Source organism: Sus scrofa, chromosome 3 (assembly GCF_054392235.1).
Source record: "Sus scrofa isolate SSC_HxYL_T2T_F1_AM1 chromosome 3, Sscrofa_HxYL_maternal_Yorkshire_Landrace_v2.0, whole genome shotgun sequence".
Taxonomy (NCBI): Eukaryota; Metazoa; Chordata; class Mammalia; order Artiodactyla; family Suidae; genus Sus; species Sus scrofa.
Window position 1 is genome coordinate 89,654,937 of NC_139385.1, and position 16,478 is coordinate 89,671,414.

At 41.7% G+C, this 16,478-nt stretch overlaps 1 long non-coding RNA gene across 3 annotated transcripts in view; it reads left to right on the top strand.

Annotated features, from left to right (window-relative positions):
- The window catches only part of LOC146404767 (uncharacterized), a 166,730-nt gene that overhangs the window by 833 nt on the left and 149,419 nt on the right, over positions 1-16,478 (top strand). The gene's annotated exons all lie outside the window — the stretch shown is intronic.

A 16,478-nucleotide genomic window follows, 5' to 3' on the forward strand; every position in this document is an offset into this window, starting at 1 on the left:
GGCGGGAGGGACGGGCCTGTCGGGCTCGGGGCGTGAGTACGGGCGGCCGCCCGGTCGGCCCTCTCCCTCGGCAGGGTGGGTGGGGCTGGGGCACGGGGAAGTGAAGGCCTGAGCCTGCCAGGTGACAGGTGCTTGTGACATCCCGCCCCTCCGCTCCATCCTTCTCCGGCCACGTCTCGGAGCAGGTGGGACTGTGGAGACCGAGGTCAGCAGAAGATTGGGAGTGCAGATGGTATTTCAGAGCTCAAGATTTCTTTCAGAGAATTCCCACAAAGTACGAGGAAAGATTCATTGGGCTTTCTGGGGTAGAAAGATAATGAAAGGTCTCTGAGCTTTGCAAAAATAAATATTTGACCTAAAAGCAAGAGGTAGAGAGAATTCACAAGTGGGACTTTTATATTACAGAAGATTAGGTACAGAAGACTCCACCCCCCGCCCCGCCCCCATGGAAGAATGGGCAAGTCTGGGGCTACCTGGAAGCTCTCTCATGCAGGGGTCTGGCTAGTCTTAACAAGTTGAATCCGTCAGAGTGACTGCCCTCAGAAAGCCTCCATTAGACCGTTTTGTTGTTGTTGTTTTCTTGGTTTTATTAACAAGTCACCTGCTCAGTATAGGGAGTAAATTTGTCACTGAAAATCTCCTGATATACTTTGTGGAGCACTTCTCAGGGGGTACACCCCTCTTTATTCCAAGGCACAAATTCCTTTATGGTTTCCAAATTAGGATGATTATGTAACTACTCAGATAAAGCTGTATCAACATACCCTTTATTAGATGACATCTTGGCTTAAACATTCCACTGTGTGAATCACTCGGGTGATTTATACTAATAAGCAGGGAGCATGTGTGACCTTACTGCAATTCCAGAGGGGCCCTCAGAGGCTCCCTTCTTGCCACGTTGCTGAATGTTTGGCCTAGGACATCACTGAGGCTTTTGTGTCTTAGCTTTCCTTTTATGGACCAGAGCTAATCATGATAATCTCAGTGGAGTACAGAGAATTACCTGCACACGCCTGTAAGCTACAGACATATCTTTTGTGTGTGCTGAATTTGAGGCTGAAGGGCGGCATTGTTAATGGCTCACACTTTTGCTCTTGTTTACCCAGTCTTAGCTCAAAAATCACACTTTATTGATTATTTTAAAATATTAGGCAGTCACAGGAAACAGTTGACATTTTGAAAGCACACTTTGATATGTCTCAATTTCTGAGAGCTTAGTATAGGAAAAACCCATTGAAGTAGTTTTTTGTCATTAGCTAAGCTAAGAGTGACACAATACATCATGGTAGTTAAAGAGTCTGTGCCCTTGGTTTAAATCCTGGCTCTACCATTGACTAGCTGAGTGATCTTGGACAAGTTCCTAAACCTCTCTGTGCCTCAGTTTCTTCATCTGTGAACCAGAGATGACAGCAATGATGACCATAGTGCCTATCTCGTGTTATTGGGAAAATTAGATAGATTGGTTCCTGTGCTTTCCTTAGAGTTGTACCAGGCACATAGTAAGCACTTATTCTACAAATGTCCCAAGGGCCTGCCACGTACTAGGCACTGGGGAATCCAGTGGGGACTTTTATTTTTATTTTTATGTTTTTTGCCTTTTTTGGACCGTACCCATGTGGCATATGGAGGTTTCCAGGCTAGGGGTCCAATTGGAGCTGAAGCTGCTGGCCTATGCCACAGCCACAGCAACTCGGGATCCGAGCTGCGTCTGTGACCTACACCACAGCTCATGGCAACGCCGGAACCCCAACCCACTGAACAAGGCCAGGGGTTACACCTGCGCCCTCATGGATGCTAGTCGGTTTTGCTAACCGCTTGAGCCATGACGGGAACTCCCAGTGGGGACGTTTAAACAACTGATCTTGCACTCTAGTGGGGAAAGGCAACCAATCAATAAATATATAATATGTCAGGCTTAAAAGTGTTAGAAAAAAAATAGTAAAGTAAGTAAGGTGGGAGAGAGGTAGGAGGTAAGGTAATGCTGTTTGCAGTGTGATCAGGGAAGCCAACTGTGGTAGAGTTTGAGGATCCCTGGAAGGAGGGAGGCATTCAGAAGCCTGGGAGAAGACTGCTGGCAGAGGGAATTGCAAGGGCAAAGTGCCCAGGATGAGGTATGGGAAGAAAGTGTTGGGTGCAGATGGGGTGTGGGACAGAAGTGATAAGTAACTAGGAATGGAATAGGCTATGTAGACTGTGTGAAGATTGACTTCTTGGGAGAGGTGGGCAGACGTTGGAAGTTTCTGGGCAAAGGGGTTTGCCTTCTGTTGTGGATGCATCCCTCTGGCTGCTGTGGGGAGTGGTCTCTGTGGTGGGGGAAGAGTGTAGGAGGGAGGGTAAAAGCAGGACTTGGGAGGTCCCTGCCCCAATCCAAGCAGGGTATAATGGTGGCTTAGACACAGTGGAAGTGATGAAGATGTGAGAAGCCCTGAGCCCTTGATAAGCCTTAGCTGTTGTTGTTATGCAGTTGTGAGAGTTCATATCAACTTCTAAGCCTCAGTTTCCAAAATTAAGGGTTTGGACGCATTCATCATTCCTCCTTAGCTCTTAGAATGTTCTTATGTTTCCTGAAAAGCTGTATAAATACCGTCTAAATTTAAATGGGTTTGAGAGTAGATGCTGCTGAATGAAAATAATCTTGGGTTGAATCTTTCAATAAGTGTTTTTTTAGGGTGAAGAATAACCCTTTGGATTACTTTGTAAGTGGAGTTGAAGATATTTGGATTGCTTGAGATGAGTTCTTACATTTTTTACATTTTAAAGGATGTAAAGAACAGGAAGGTCCTGAATCTGCCCAGAATATTTTAACATGGAAAATTGCCTTTTATTACAAAAATACTTGATTCTTTATCAGTCATTCTATAGAATGCTTCCTTTTGAACATGGAGAGCAAGGAGAAAGGCTAAATGAATTTTTTGTTATAATAAAAACTGAGCAGAGCTGAACTACTCCTTATAGGGGAAAGTTCATTAACAAATTAATGAATTAGTTTAAAAATTTTTTGATGTTGAACAGAGAAAGACAGGGAAACTTTGCTCTGAGCTTTGATTATAGGCATTTGTGTCTAAAAAAGATTAATGAAGATTGTGACCCTTTTATGAAATGCCACAGTGAACTGCATTATTGCTGGAAACTACTAAAAAGGCTAAAGAAGGTGGGGAAGGCAGTCAAACAGGTGATTAGCATTGAAAAAGACTTATACACAGGTTTTTGAAGATAGACTTTGCTAAATGATCTTCCCAGATGAAAATAGATCACTTCCTTCTTTCCTTCCCATTCGATATGTTTTATTCAAATGTAGGCCTGCAGAATTTCTGGGGGAGAATACAGTACTGACGTCAATTCAGCCACCATTTTATGAGCATTGCTAGGTGCTGTGATATCACAGCCCAAGAAAAGGTGTTTATGGATACGCGGATCTTGTTCTGCAGGAGCTCACAGCTCACTCTGGGGGCCAGTGTAATATAGTGGGTGAAATAATAAAGGCCTCAGACCCACAGCCTGAGCACTGAGTGGGGAGAGTCACTCCCATTTGGAGGATTAAGGCAGCTTTCTGGAGGAGCTGGTATATCTCTGACCACATGCCCGGCAGCACCTTCTGCAGTCTCATCAAAGCAAGTCTGCAAAGACTGCATGGTGGCTCTATTCATGGCCCGAATTCTAAACCTACTTCTCAGTCTGGTCAACCACGAGCTGCACCCTTATTCCCAGAGAGAGGCTGGTTTTGTCTCCTGCCCTGGTCCGAATGGACATGTGCCTTCTTCCCTTGAACTGTGACTGGGAACCCTGATCCCCTAGGCCTGACTTTGAGCTTCAGACCTCTTGTTTTTTTGTGTATTATCCTCATTGGCAGGAGCAGGGTTTCTCACCCTCAGTACTATTAACATTTTAGGTTGAGAAATTCTTTGTGGTGGGGGTTGTCCTGTGCTTATAGGATGTTGAGTGCTAGATACCAGTGGCACACTCTGCCCCCTGTCCACAAGTGGCGACAACCAAAAATGTCCTCAGACATTGACAGATGTCAAATGTCCCTGAGTGAGGTGGAGCAAACTTGGCTCCAATTGAGAACCAGTTATCTAAAAGGTGCTTTAGTACTGATATCAGACAAAATAGACTTTAAAACAAAAGACATAAAGAAAGACAAAGAAGGACACTATTTAATGATTAAGGGATCCATCCAAGGAGAGGATATTACTATTGTCAACATATATGCCCCAAATACAGGAGCACCAGATACATACAACAAATATTAACAGACATAAAATGTGCTTTAGGAGTCCTTAGAGTTCCTGTTGTGGCTCATTGGGTTAAGAACCTGATGTAGTGTACATGAGGATGCAGGTTCTATCCCTGGCCTCGCTCAGGGGGTTAAGAATCTGGCATTGCCATGAGCTGTGGTATAGGTCACAGACACAGCTCAGATCCTGTGTTGCTGTTGCTGTGGCGTAGGCTGGCAGCTGCAGCTCTGATTTGACCCTTAGCTCAGGAACTTCCATATGCCGCAGATGTGGCCCTAAAATGAAAAAAAAGATTCCTATTATTCATATATATATAATGTGAAGTCTATCCAATCTAGCATGGAAACTCAGACATCAGAAACACTTGTATAGCAACATGGATGGAACTAGAGACTCTCATATTAAGTGAAATAAGTCAGAAAGAGAAAGACAAATACCATATGATATCACTTATAACTGGAATCTAATATACAGCACAAATGAACATTTCCACAGAAAAGAAAATCATGGACTTGGAGAATAGACTTGTGGCCGCCTGGGGGGAGAGGGAGGGAGTGGGAGGAATGGGGAGCTTGGGGTTATTGGATACAATTTGGAATGGATTTACAATGAGATCCTGCTGAGTAGTATTGAGAACTATGTCTAGATACTTGTATTGCAACAGAACAAAGGGTGGGAAAAAAATGTATACATGTAAGTGTATCTTCGCCCCCATGCTGTATAAATTAAAAAAAAAAAAAAAAGAAACACTTGCCTTTTTATTTGGCAACTCATTGCTTCCTGATAACTATGGGAGCACTTTACAAATTGTTCCACAAAGAACCCTTACAATGAAGGAGGACTTTTGAGGACCCCTGTGGATGTATCTTCCAGCTCAAAATGTTTGCAATATTGAGAAATTTGTGTGACTTTTGCTGCATTCTGTTCCACCACATTGCCATGTTTATTTTTGATACAAACCTAATGTATTCCCCACACCCATAAATACTGCAAAACTGAAGCATCTAAATGTTTACCCTGTTCATCTTGTGGTTTGAGTCCCTCCCTGTCCCAGACCCCAAAGAGTAGTTGCAGCCCACTTTGAGGGTTAAGATAATGCACAGTTTTATAGGCTGGTCAGGCTTTCAACTCTCCATAATTGTTTTAGTCAGACCAAGCTCTCCTCAGGATGAATATTCATGTAGGCAGAAAATATACAAACTCAGCATCCTTTTGTTTACCTAGTTAGGTAGGAGGGCAAACATCAAGCTATTTTTCTATATTTCAATATATGATTAAAGTTCATAATTATTTCAGGAACTGTGGTCACGGTTATCAGTTATTTTAGACACACACAAATTTGTGTTGTACCAGTGTAATTAGGGGACAACCATAAAACTGGGCAGTCAGTGCCAGTTCCTAACATTTCATTATTTTCAATTTATTTATGAGGAAACGAGAACCAGACTCCTGCTTGCGTTTTAATTACTTAGCGCAGGAAGGATTGATTTCAGAAAACCTTCAGGCTGAAGATAGTATTAATGAGCCCATTTCCCAGGAGGAGTTCAGGGCTTCAAAGGCCTGAGCTGCTTCCTACCCAGGGATGTCACTGTGGGCCCTTTATTGTGTCTGAGACACCTTGGGAGTACACCCTGTCCTGAGAGGGCTCACTCCTGTGAAAGGTGACAAGAGACCTCGCTGATGGGGAAGTGAAAAGCATTCTGCCCAGGGAAACAGAAAGAACACTGCTTTCCAGCCTTTGGAACTGGCAGCATGAATGGAAGATATTTTAAGATGCAGGGCTTCATGCTGGTACTGAGAGCCAAGGATGAGCTTCTGCGCCTCCTCTGCAAGCTCACCTTTTAGCAATTCCAAGAGGCAGATCTGTGCTCAGCCAGCCTTTTACCAATAAGGAATGTGATAGGCCTTTGTGGTGGTGCCCCTGGGCCTCATTTCACTCTTCTCATTCTGCTTGACATCTCTGTTTGCATCTGCTGGTTTGTAGTGCTCCTTTTTATTGCCTCTGTGATTTTATTTTCTTGTCAAGTGGCATAAAAGCTTTCTTAGTTTTGTAACTTCATGGAAATTTGGGTGACTTGGCTGTGTGGAAGGAGACAAAGATTCGGATTTAGCAGTCTAGAAATCCTAATGATTATGGGGAGGAAAACGCAGGAGGCAGGCTGCCAGGTAGTCGTTTGATTTTTAGAGGAAACACTGTTAGGTGACACAGATTTCTAGGCTTCTTAAAAGGTGTGGTACACGGAGTTCCTGTCGTGGCACAGTGGTTAACGAATCCGACTAGGAACCATGAGGTTTCGGGTTCGGTTCCTGCCCAGTGGGTTAACGATCCCGCATTGCCATGAGCTGTGGTGTAGGTTACAGATGCGGCTCGGATCCCGTGTTGCTGTGGCTCTGGTGTAGGCCGGTGGCTACAGCTCCGATTAGACCCCTAATGGGAACCTCCATATGCCGCAGAAGCAGTCCAAAGAATTAGCAAAAAGACAAAAAAAAAAAAAAAAAAAAAGGTGTACTACACAGAGGAGGGATTAACGCAGCACAGCATCTGAACAAGCCACCAGCCAGGGAGAGAGCTGGGAATTTTTTTTTTCTTTCATTTTTTTAATGTTTTATTGAAATATAGTTGATTTACAATGTTGTCATAATTTCTGCCGTACAACCAAGTGATTTAGATACACATATTCACACATCTGTTCTTTTTCAGATTCTTTTTCCATATAGATTATCACAGAATATTGGGTAGAGTTCCTTGTGCTATGCAGCAGGTTCCTGTTGGCCAGTCATTCCATAGACCACAGTATTTAAATTTAGTACCCAAATTTGAGTAACCAAAGAGATTCAGAGAAAACAGACTTCCTTTATTTATTCAACAATTCTTTACTGAGCTGGGCTCTGTTTTAGTTGTCATTATGATCATTTTTTTTTTAATTTTCTTAAAAAAACCCCAAACAGCCATACACATATTTGCACTTAAAATATTTGCCCTCCTTTTCCATATGAGTTTCTTTAGGGCATCTCTACTTCCTCATATTGTAGATTCCTTACTGCACACTGTCTTCCATCTGACAATATTCAGAATGGATTGAGAATTCCAGTGCCAACATGGCCACATAGCCCAAAAGATAAAAATAAAGCATTTTGAATTCAGACGCTGGTTTTATTCCACCTCCAATAGAGAACACATTTTCTAAGTTTAGTTTATCTGGCATGTGTTGATTTTAGACCTGAGTTATTCATACGAATAACTTATCCCACAGAGAAAGATTAATTGAAGAGTTGAAGAAAATGTTTTAAATTGCAGAAAAAGTTCAAATTAGCAATCTATACGGATTAACTCATCATATTTCATTCATTCACAACCTTGGCCTTGTTTGGCTCAGTGTTGCTCCTACACTTAAGGCTATAAATTCAGGAGGGCTTGGTGTTAGACATGACTTTTCAAGGTTGTCTGCTGTGAGTGTGTGTGTGTGTGTGTGTGTGTGTGTGTGTGTGTGTGTAAGGCCAGGTGGAATGGGGAAGGAGGGTAATAGATTTTCTTAAATGCCAATCCTCATTTTAATACCATGAATAGATAAAAGTAACTTTGGGTGAGGAAGCAAAGTTTTTGATCCTTCTGATTTTAATGTCAGGGAAAAACTCCATCAGGAGAAGAGAAGAACCTCATACTTTTTTTTTTTTTTTTTTTTTTTAAAGATGGCTGAGGCAGAGATACAAATATTAAATTTCTACGCTTTGACACTTTCTCTGTTAACAGATGTTCTTCTTGACACTGGTCCGGAATCTCCCCACACACAACTTGATTCCCCGCCAGTTATGCTCAATTTACACATCGGCCTTATGGATACTTTCCCTGGTAATCTCAGTTTCTTCCCTGGACAGGGCTGCCCCAATTCACTGCTGGCCCTTAGACTCCTCCCTACTCCTCGCACTGGCTCTGGGCTCTCCTCCTGGGCTGGCTCCTCCTCCACAGCCTGTCTTCAGTGAGTAAATTCTCACCCAGCCTGAAAGAGAAAATAGAGACAGACAAACACATCACATTTACATATGATCCTTCTCTGGAAGGCAGGAGTTCCTGTCTTTCAGGAGGCCAGTATACATCCTTTTCTCTTTTAGTCACTGTGGACAAACTGATGCCATATCTGGGACAGGCTGAAAAATGAGTATCATCCCATATCAAGCCAAAGTGATACAGCTAACAATCATTCTAGAAAAGTTACAATTAAGGGTTGGCTCTAGATGATTTATACAGATTATCCAATGTCATATAATATTCTCTAAATAGAAATAAGAAGGAATGAGCTTAGTGAGAAGAAGGGGATGGTTAGAATTTCTGAGTATAGGCACGATGAGTGTTTCTTCAGGTCTAGTGATGGTTTTCATCTACAGTGTGGTTTATTCCCAGTGCCCTGATAGCAGCTCATAAAACAGCCACAGTTCACTCCAAAGCCCTTAGCAATTATTATACAGTGCTAAACTAGAGCATCGCCCAGGAATCTGAGAGTAACATCTTTCGTAAACTGTAATTCAACTACCATCTTCGATGTTGAGTTCACGTTAAGTCAGTGTGGTCTTTTACAAACATAAATCACGTACCATCAACTCTTCCTAAAATCGCTCAGTGGGTTCTCGTCATATTTAGAATGGAACCTAGGTTCCTTTCTATGGCTTCTAAGGCCCTGCGGGGTCTGGTCCCCTCTCTCCAACTTCACCTGGGGCCACATTCCTCTCCCTTGCTCTCTCCTCTTCAGTCAAAACTGGCCTCTCTGGAGTTATCCCAGCAACCAAGTGCACTCACTCCTCAGGGTCTTTTCACTTGCTGTTCCTCCTGCCTGGAGCATGCTTCCCCAGGTACTTTTTTGATTTCTCACCTTTAAATTATTTACTCAGATGTCATTTTCCTCAAGAGACTTTCCCTAATATAGTCCCTAGCCAGGTCTCTTTTACTGCCTCCTCATCTTCTCCACATCTTACCTCCATCTTTAATTGTCTTGTTTGATACCTGGTGTGGCCTTTCCGCATCACAAGATGAGAGCCTTGAGAGCAGACTTGTGTCTCTCTTCGTGAAGTGAAGTGAAACTGGGCATGAAAATTTATTGACTGAATGAATGAGTAAACGAATGAATTAATGAATAATTCACAGCCACAGATCAAAATCTCAGAGCTGTTGAGGACTCTAGGGTTCCAAGGCTGGAGTCTGCTCATTTCCCTCCTATGACTCGGCCTAAGAGCAGTCCTCCTTGGGTTGACATGTGAAGACCCTGCCCTGAGATGTCCTTTCCACCCACTGAGAAATCTGGATTCTAGATGCTATATGGGTTATATATAAATTCACACTAGACATTAGGCAAGGCTATTGAACCTAAATTTTAAATGTCAGAAAATACACTTGCTGTGTATGTGTATATATACACATTCTTTTTCTCATATTATCACAGAACATTGTAAATCACTATACTTTAATTAAAAATTTTTTAAAAAAAGAAAATACACTTGTAAACAATGAAGAGTTGAATTGGTAGCATCAAGTACAGGAAAGATAACAGTGAAAAAAAAATCCTAAAGCACAAGCATAGCAAATACAATAGCTATATTAGCAGTATTGTTGTTTCCTTACCCTGATTATATAGACTCTTAGGCTCTTTACAGTAACCTGATATTGAACATTAACTACAACATCTTCTCTAAAGGAATGAGTAACAAAGGTGCTGCCCTTCCTGGTTGCCTATTTAATTTTACTTAACAAGCACTTACAGAATGTTCAGTTTCAGGTTGAGTTCTTTGGTAGCAATAATGGTGACAGAGTTTGGGGTGTGAGACACTTATTAGGGAATAATGCCTTTGAAGAGGAGGCAGAGAAAGCAGGAAGAAACTGCACTGCAGACCAAGGAAGTCTGGGAACCTGTTGGGGGCTTGAGGCATGAGCTGTCCGAGCAACCTCCATGGGACTGGAATGGCCTCATTTTCTATCTGCACCTAGCTCAGTCACCAACTGTGGGCTCTTCCAGGAAGGACATGGCCTTGGGCAAAGCAACACTGGAGTTGCTGAAGCCAGTCTTTCTGCTTCCCATTTTCCCTGCCTCTGAGCAGCAAGTAAGTTTTCCCTTGAAATGCAGCTCTGTGTCTGCTCAAATATAAGCTCACTTAACCCTTGTGACAACCCTATGAGGTAGGCTTTTTTATTATTCCCATTTTACAGATGACAAAACTGAAGCTGGGAGAAATTAGTCAACTTGCCAAACTAGGTCAGGTAGCAGAGCTGAGATTTGACACAGGCAGTGTGGCTCCAGAGTCAGAGTTCTGAACTACTCAGCATGCTGTCTTAGCTATTACTTCATAGAGAGGGTTGAAAATAGCCTAATAGTAATAACAAAAATGACAGTATTTTTACTGTCATTAAATAACACTTAGTTATTTCTAAGATTGTGTGTGTGTGTGTGTGTGCATGTATGTGCGTGCTTTCCTGGTGTTGGTGCATTTCTTAAAAGCAGCATCAAAAGAATGATAATTTTGGGTTGCTTATTGCATTTAAATATTAAATTCTGCCTGTAAAAATCTAAGAATCTGGATGAGAGGCTGAAGAGTAATGACTGGGTTTGAATTCCAGTACAAGATAGCCTTGGGTTGGGCTGGAAAAAGAAAGGGCCCCTTTGGAGTTTAGTGCAAGAGAATTGAGTAGGTGGAAGGGAGGCTATAAAATGCAGGGCAAGGCCAACCAGTTCTATGCTCTGCCAGCCACAGCAGTGAGGTGTAAGTTAGATAAGGGCCTGAGGAAAAATTGGGTGACATCATGGAAAGAGGGGAAAAAGGGGAAAAAGTTTTAATAGATGTTATTAGGATAGGCCTCTGACACTCTTCAGAGGGTCTGTGAGACAGTACAATACTGCGAAGAACCAGGAGGACAGAAGAGGAGGAAAAGGGATCCAGGCTGCTTCTGGAGGGGAAATGTATGGACTTGGACAGAAGTGGGGAGGAAAGAGAAAATCCAGTGGCAGCAGAATACGTTTTCCATCACTGTTTTTGGAATTATAGATACACTTATCTTTTAAAGATACTAAAAAATAATTTCCAACATTACAGAATTAGACCTAATTCTAAAGACTGGGCTTAGGTAAGGAAGAGATCCAAGAATGACAAGTTTTATTTTGGATGATGCAGAAGACACATTTCTCCCCAGTTGCAATTCACTTTTTGTCTGTTAGAGTCCAGGCAATAGAAGTCATTATCCTTAAGACTTTTTACTCCAGTGGGATTAATTGGTTTTACATTTTTTCTGAAGTTTGGTGAACAACCCTCTTTAAACACAATAGAGAACGTCTGTTTCAATCCATCACAATCTTTATTTGTATATAAAAACATAGTCCAAAACCCTGGAACATCTTGGTAGTGAGGGTTCTTTGCAAAAATAGTTAGCAGGGATAAAATTCAGCAGCAGGACATGTAAACTTCCCAGCAGACCAAATGTGTCCTCTGAGCCAGAGGGATTAAGGGATTCTACTTGGGATCTGAAAAAAGGTCATTCCTTTTTTTTTTTTTTTTGTCTTTTTAAGGGCCACTCCTGTGGCATACAGAGGTTCCCAGGCTAGGGGTCTAATCAGAGCTGTAGCCGCTGGCCTACACCACAGCCACAGCAACACCAGATCTTATCTGCGTCTGCGACCTACACCACAGCTCATGGCAAAGCAGGATCCTTAACCCACTGAGCGAGGCCAGGGGTTGAACCCACAACCTCATGGTTCCTAGTTGGATCTGTTTCTGCTGCGCCGCAATGGGTACTCCTGGTCATTCTTTCTGTTGAACTGATTATATCACTATTGTTGACCCTTGTTCTTTTCCATGTCACATATGCTATCACATTCTCTTATGGTAATTTCAACACAATTTGCCCATTTTCTTGACACATAAAGCTATCTTAAAAACTTAACCTACAGCTCACAGAATAACAATGCTCTAAATAATTCACAAAGAAAAGCAAATGTGTAGATGTTAAAAGTGTTTACAACTGCAGGAGAACTCATGAAGCCAAGTACAGATCTTGCTTAGAGTAGATACTGAAACTCATTTGTTACGCTGAGCCCAATTGAGAGAATGTATATTAGGAGCAAAATATATTTCTAATACCATCCTCTTGAAAACCAGCAAGGTTTCAGAGCAGAGCTCTTTCCTGGAGTAAATGGTTTATATTTGGGCTGGAGGACAAATAACTTCTTTCTGAACTCTAGGATTTTATTGAAGAATGTTTTTCCCAAATGAGATAGGCTTTCTGAAGGAAGAAGCAGGAATAAGTGTGGAAGGTCACTGTTTAGTGGTAGGGGTTGGAATGATGGAGGGGAGGGGAGGGATCTTAGAATCCTGCATGCTCCCCATTGACCTTTGGACAATTCTCACTTGCCTTTATGTGGTCACTTCTCAGCTGGGCATCATGCATGGAACCTGATGAATATAAGCCCTATTTTAGGGAGCACTCAAAAGGTGGGTTGATTGAGGACATGGAAGTGCCTGTATTCAATCTTTGGACACTGTGTTTGGAGTCCACCTCTTCTAGGACATTTGTCCCTTCCAAGAGCTGAATTCAGTATCCAAAAGTGATCTGTTTCGTAGAATGCCATACTCACAAGAAAAATCAGAACACACTGCTGTGAAAAATCAAAGCATTTGACTACTTAGAGGTGAAATTGCTTGATTATAGGGTATGTGTCTCTAACCGTTTTTATAGATGCAGCTAGGTTTCTGTCCAGCATGGCTGGACCAACTGAATATATTTTCTGCCCTCATGTGTGATGCATCTCTACTCAGCTGAACCCATCTTAGGACAAATGTATTTTCTTCTTCTAAAAAACAAAGATAAAAATGTAACACCAGATCACCAAAATTCAGCCTCTACAAGATATTTGGTCACAGAAAGATCTGAAATAAATTTGATGGACATCTGATACCAACCCTTGGCCCCGTGCCTCTCCCCTGTGAATGCAAGGCACAATACTCTTCATCTTGGTGTCGTCCTAGAATTAACTGTACACTTCTTTCACGAGATGACATTCAAGCCACACAAAGCAAGGTCAGCGAGTGTTGGAAGGGAAAGTGAGCGTAGTTCATAAAACCAAGAGGCACTTACAATTTAACAAGATTAACAAATGCTGTTGAAAAGAACTACCCAGCCTGAGTCATGGAGGGAGAAGGACGCCATTTCAGTTCCCTTGGCTTTTCTGTCATGCCACATGAGTGCAAAGCTCCTGAAAGCCTTGCGTGACAATAAAGCAATTTGGAAAGTGATTGTATCTTTAATGATTATTTCTTTTGGATCTTTACAGAAGGAATGAGTTGTTCTTTTTCACTGGCCCAGTTATTTCCTTGTTAACATTTCTTTTGTCTGCCTTGTTGGGAAGATTATGTGTAAAGCTTGCCCAAATTCTTAAATCCAAGTCATTTATTACATGGTCAGCTCACTTTGGACTCCTTTAAAACATTTTCTGTTAAAAAACTATAGTGGATTCAGTAACAGCAAGATAAGGAAGACAGTTCTTCCCTTTTTCTTGCTGTGTGTAAATGCATGAATTAGTGGAACTCACTAAAAAACTTGTCACTCAATTGTCTACCACTCTTTTTGTCCCTGGGCAAAAGCAGCTCTTCCAGATCAGCTTTTATAATAGCTTCAATTTTTAGCACACACTATGCTTTATATTTTATTTACTGGAACTTTGTTTTATTTATTTATTTATTTATTTTTTATTCTTTGTCTATTATAGGGCTGCACCCGCGGCATATGGAAGTTCCCAGGCTAAGGTCCAATCGGAGCTGTTAGCTGCCGGACTATGCCAGAGCCACAGCAACACCAGATCTAAGCTACGTCTGCGACCTACAGCATAGCTTACGGCAGTGCCGGATCCTTAACCCACTGAGAAAGGCCAGGTATCAAACCTGCAACCTCAGGGTTCCTAGTCGGATTCATTAACCACTGAGCCATGACAGGAACTCCTGAAACTTCGTTTTTAAATGCTTAGTAACTAGAAGATCTCAGGAATGTTCAGTAATCCCTGAGTGAGCAATTTGCTAAGCATTATATACAGAGAATGAACTCTCAAGAATATAATAAGTATTCATGCACATTGTAATACAGGCAGGTAAACAGAGCCAGGCATTTATTTAAATGTTTTTTAGATGCCTGATTTTTTGGTTACATCCATATAGAAGTTACAAGGACTCTGCCTGCCAATGCAGGTAGCTTGGTGCTTCCTTTATGTGAGGCACTTCCAGCTGATTACCTAATATCTAACACCCCCTACCCCATCTTCTTTACAAAAAGAACCAATTTGGAGTGGTGGCTACTTGCTAGCAAAAAAGCTCTGTTCCCCAGACTTCCTGGCTGTCAAGGTAGTCTTGTAATGTAGTTCTGACCAATGAGATTTAAATGGAAGTCTAGTTGATGTGGCTTTCAGAAAAGCCACTGTGTCTTTAGTTCTTTGTTCTTCTTCTTTCTTACTGTGCATGGGCATAAAGAGGGCAGAAGCTACATGCTAATGATGGCAAAGCAGAAAGTTAGGAATCTGGTCTTAGATGTTATCAAGGACCCTTGGGTGGCTAACATGAAGTGCCATCTCCACAATTCTTTTGCAAGGGAAATATAAGCTGCTTGTTTTAGGCACTGTAGTTTGGTTTCTGTTTCACACAATGGAAGCACTGATACACATTACCTAATGTTCTTGTCATGGGTGCTTATCTAAGGAAACTGGTTCTAAATTAGAGTGGCTCAATTGTCCCAATAAATCACTGCACTTTAGGATTTGAGGAAGGCCAATTTTCAAATATCCTGAGGATCTGATTAACCATAAGAAAGAAAGCTAACTGTTAAGAGAAACTCTTTCTCTTAAGAGAAATTCCTTTTTTAATCCTTGAGTTGCTTTTGGTGGTCACTGTGACCCGAAAGTCAAGGAGCTATTTGTCTGGTGGTCTCAACTTTGCAGAGATAGAGTAGAAGAAGATAACTTTATGGAGTCTGTCTGGATAACTCCTGGTCATATTAATGCCATTATTTCCCAACAGTTTAATAAGTTTCTCTAGTACACCAATAAGAACATCAAGGACAAAAGTCAGTTTCATACTCTGCAGCTCCAAATACTCAAGACTTCCTTCATGTGCACACATCTGTGAATGTGCATGTAAGCATATTTACACATGCATCATATATCCCATTCTTCAGAATAGAAGGGAAACCGAGACTTCTTTTCCAGTTAAAGATCGAGTTTAAATCACATTAACATTTTAGTTTGATAAATAGGTATGGTCCTGTGGACTGAGAGGACAGGAGTTCAGAGTGGTGGACTCCTGTTTGACTGTCATGATAAAGCCCTTTCTACCTCAAGAGAGAAAGAACAAGGTGGTTTGATAGACGTTCAATTCACTCTGGGTAGGGTATTTGTGAGTTGTGCATGACAAAGCTGGAAAGGCAGACTAAGGTTTGATCACAGACTGCCCTAGGCCAGGTTCAGGAGTTTGGAATTCACCCTGTGCTAGATGAATTTCCCAAAGGCTTTCTTAGAACCCTAGAGTAATGAGATGTTTCACAAGAGGGGTACCATGATCAGATAAACTTGGGAACTATACATATATCCCTCCCTCTTGAAAATTAACACTGTATAATTGTTTATTAAAGGCTGAGAATTCTGCTTTAAAGGACCCGGTCGAAGTTAATCTAGGATTCCTCCCTCCCCTCTTCTGCCATGATGTCTGATAGCAGGAAGGTGCTGCAGGGATAGTGAGGAGCCATTGGAGTTCTTTGAAAAGAATAATGTAAGCAGATGCTTTAGAAAGATTTCTGAAAGCAATGTACAACCTAGATCAACATTTGGGGAGAAGGTCCTTCAAGAAAAAACTAGAGGCAAGGAATCATTCGGTCAGGGACTTTTCAACCTGGCTACAAATCAGAATCACATGGAGATGTTAAAAAAATCCCCCAACTTTATTGAACTTCTAAAAGTTCTGATTCAGTAGGTGTGCTTTGAGCCTGGGAATATGTGTGTGTGTGTGTGTACATCTGGTGCAAAAACTAGTGGTGAGAACTTATGAGTCCAAACTAATTGTGAGGATTATGACAGTTCAATTGAAAGTTTATGAGACCAGTGCTTGGAGAGAAGCAGTGGGAATGGAAAAGATGGGGAAGGATGCAGTAAACAATGTGAGGCAAGAATCAGAGTGCCTTGGCAAGTGATCGAATATGTGGGTGGTATAAACAGGGAGGAATTCAAAGAGGTT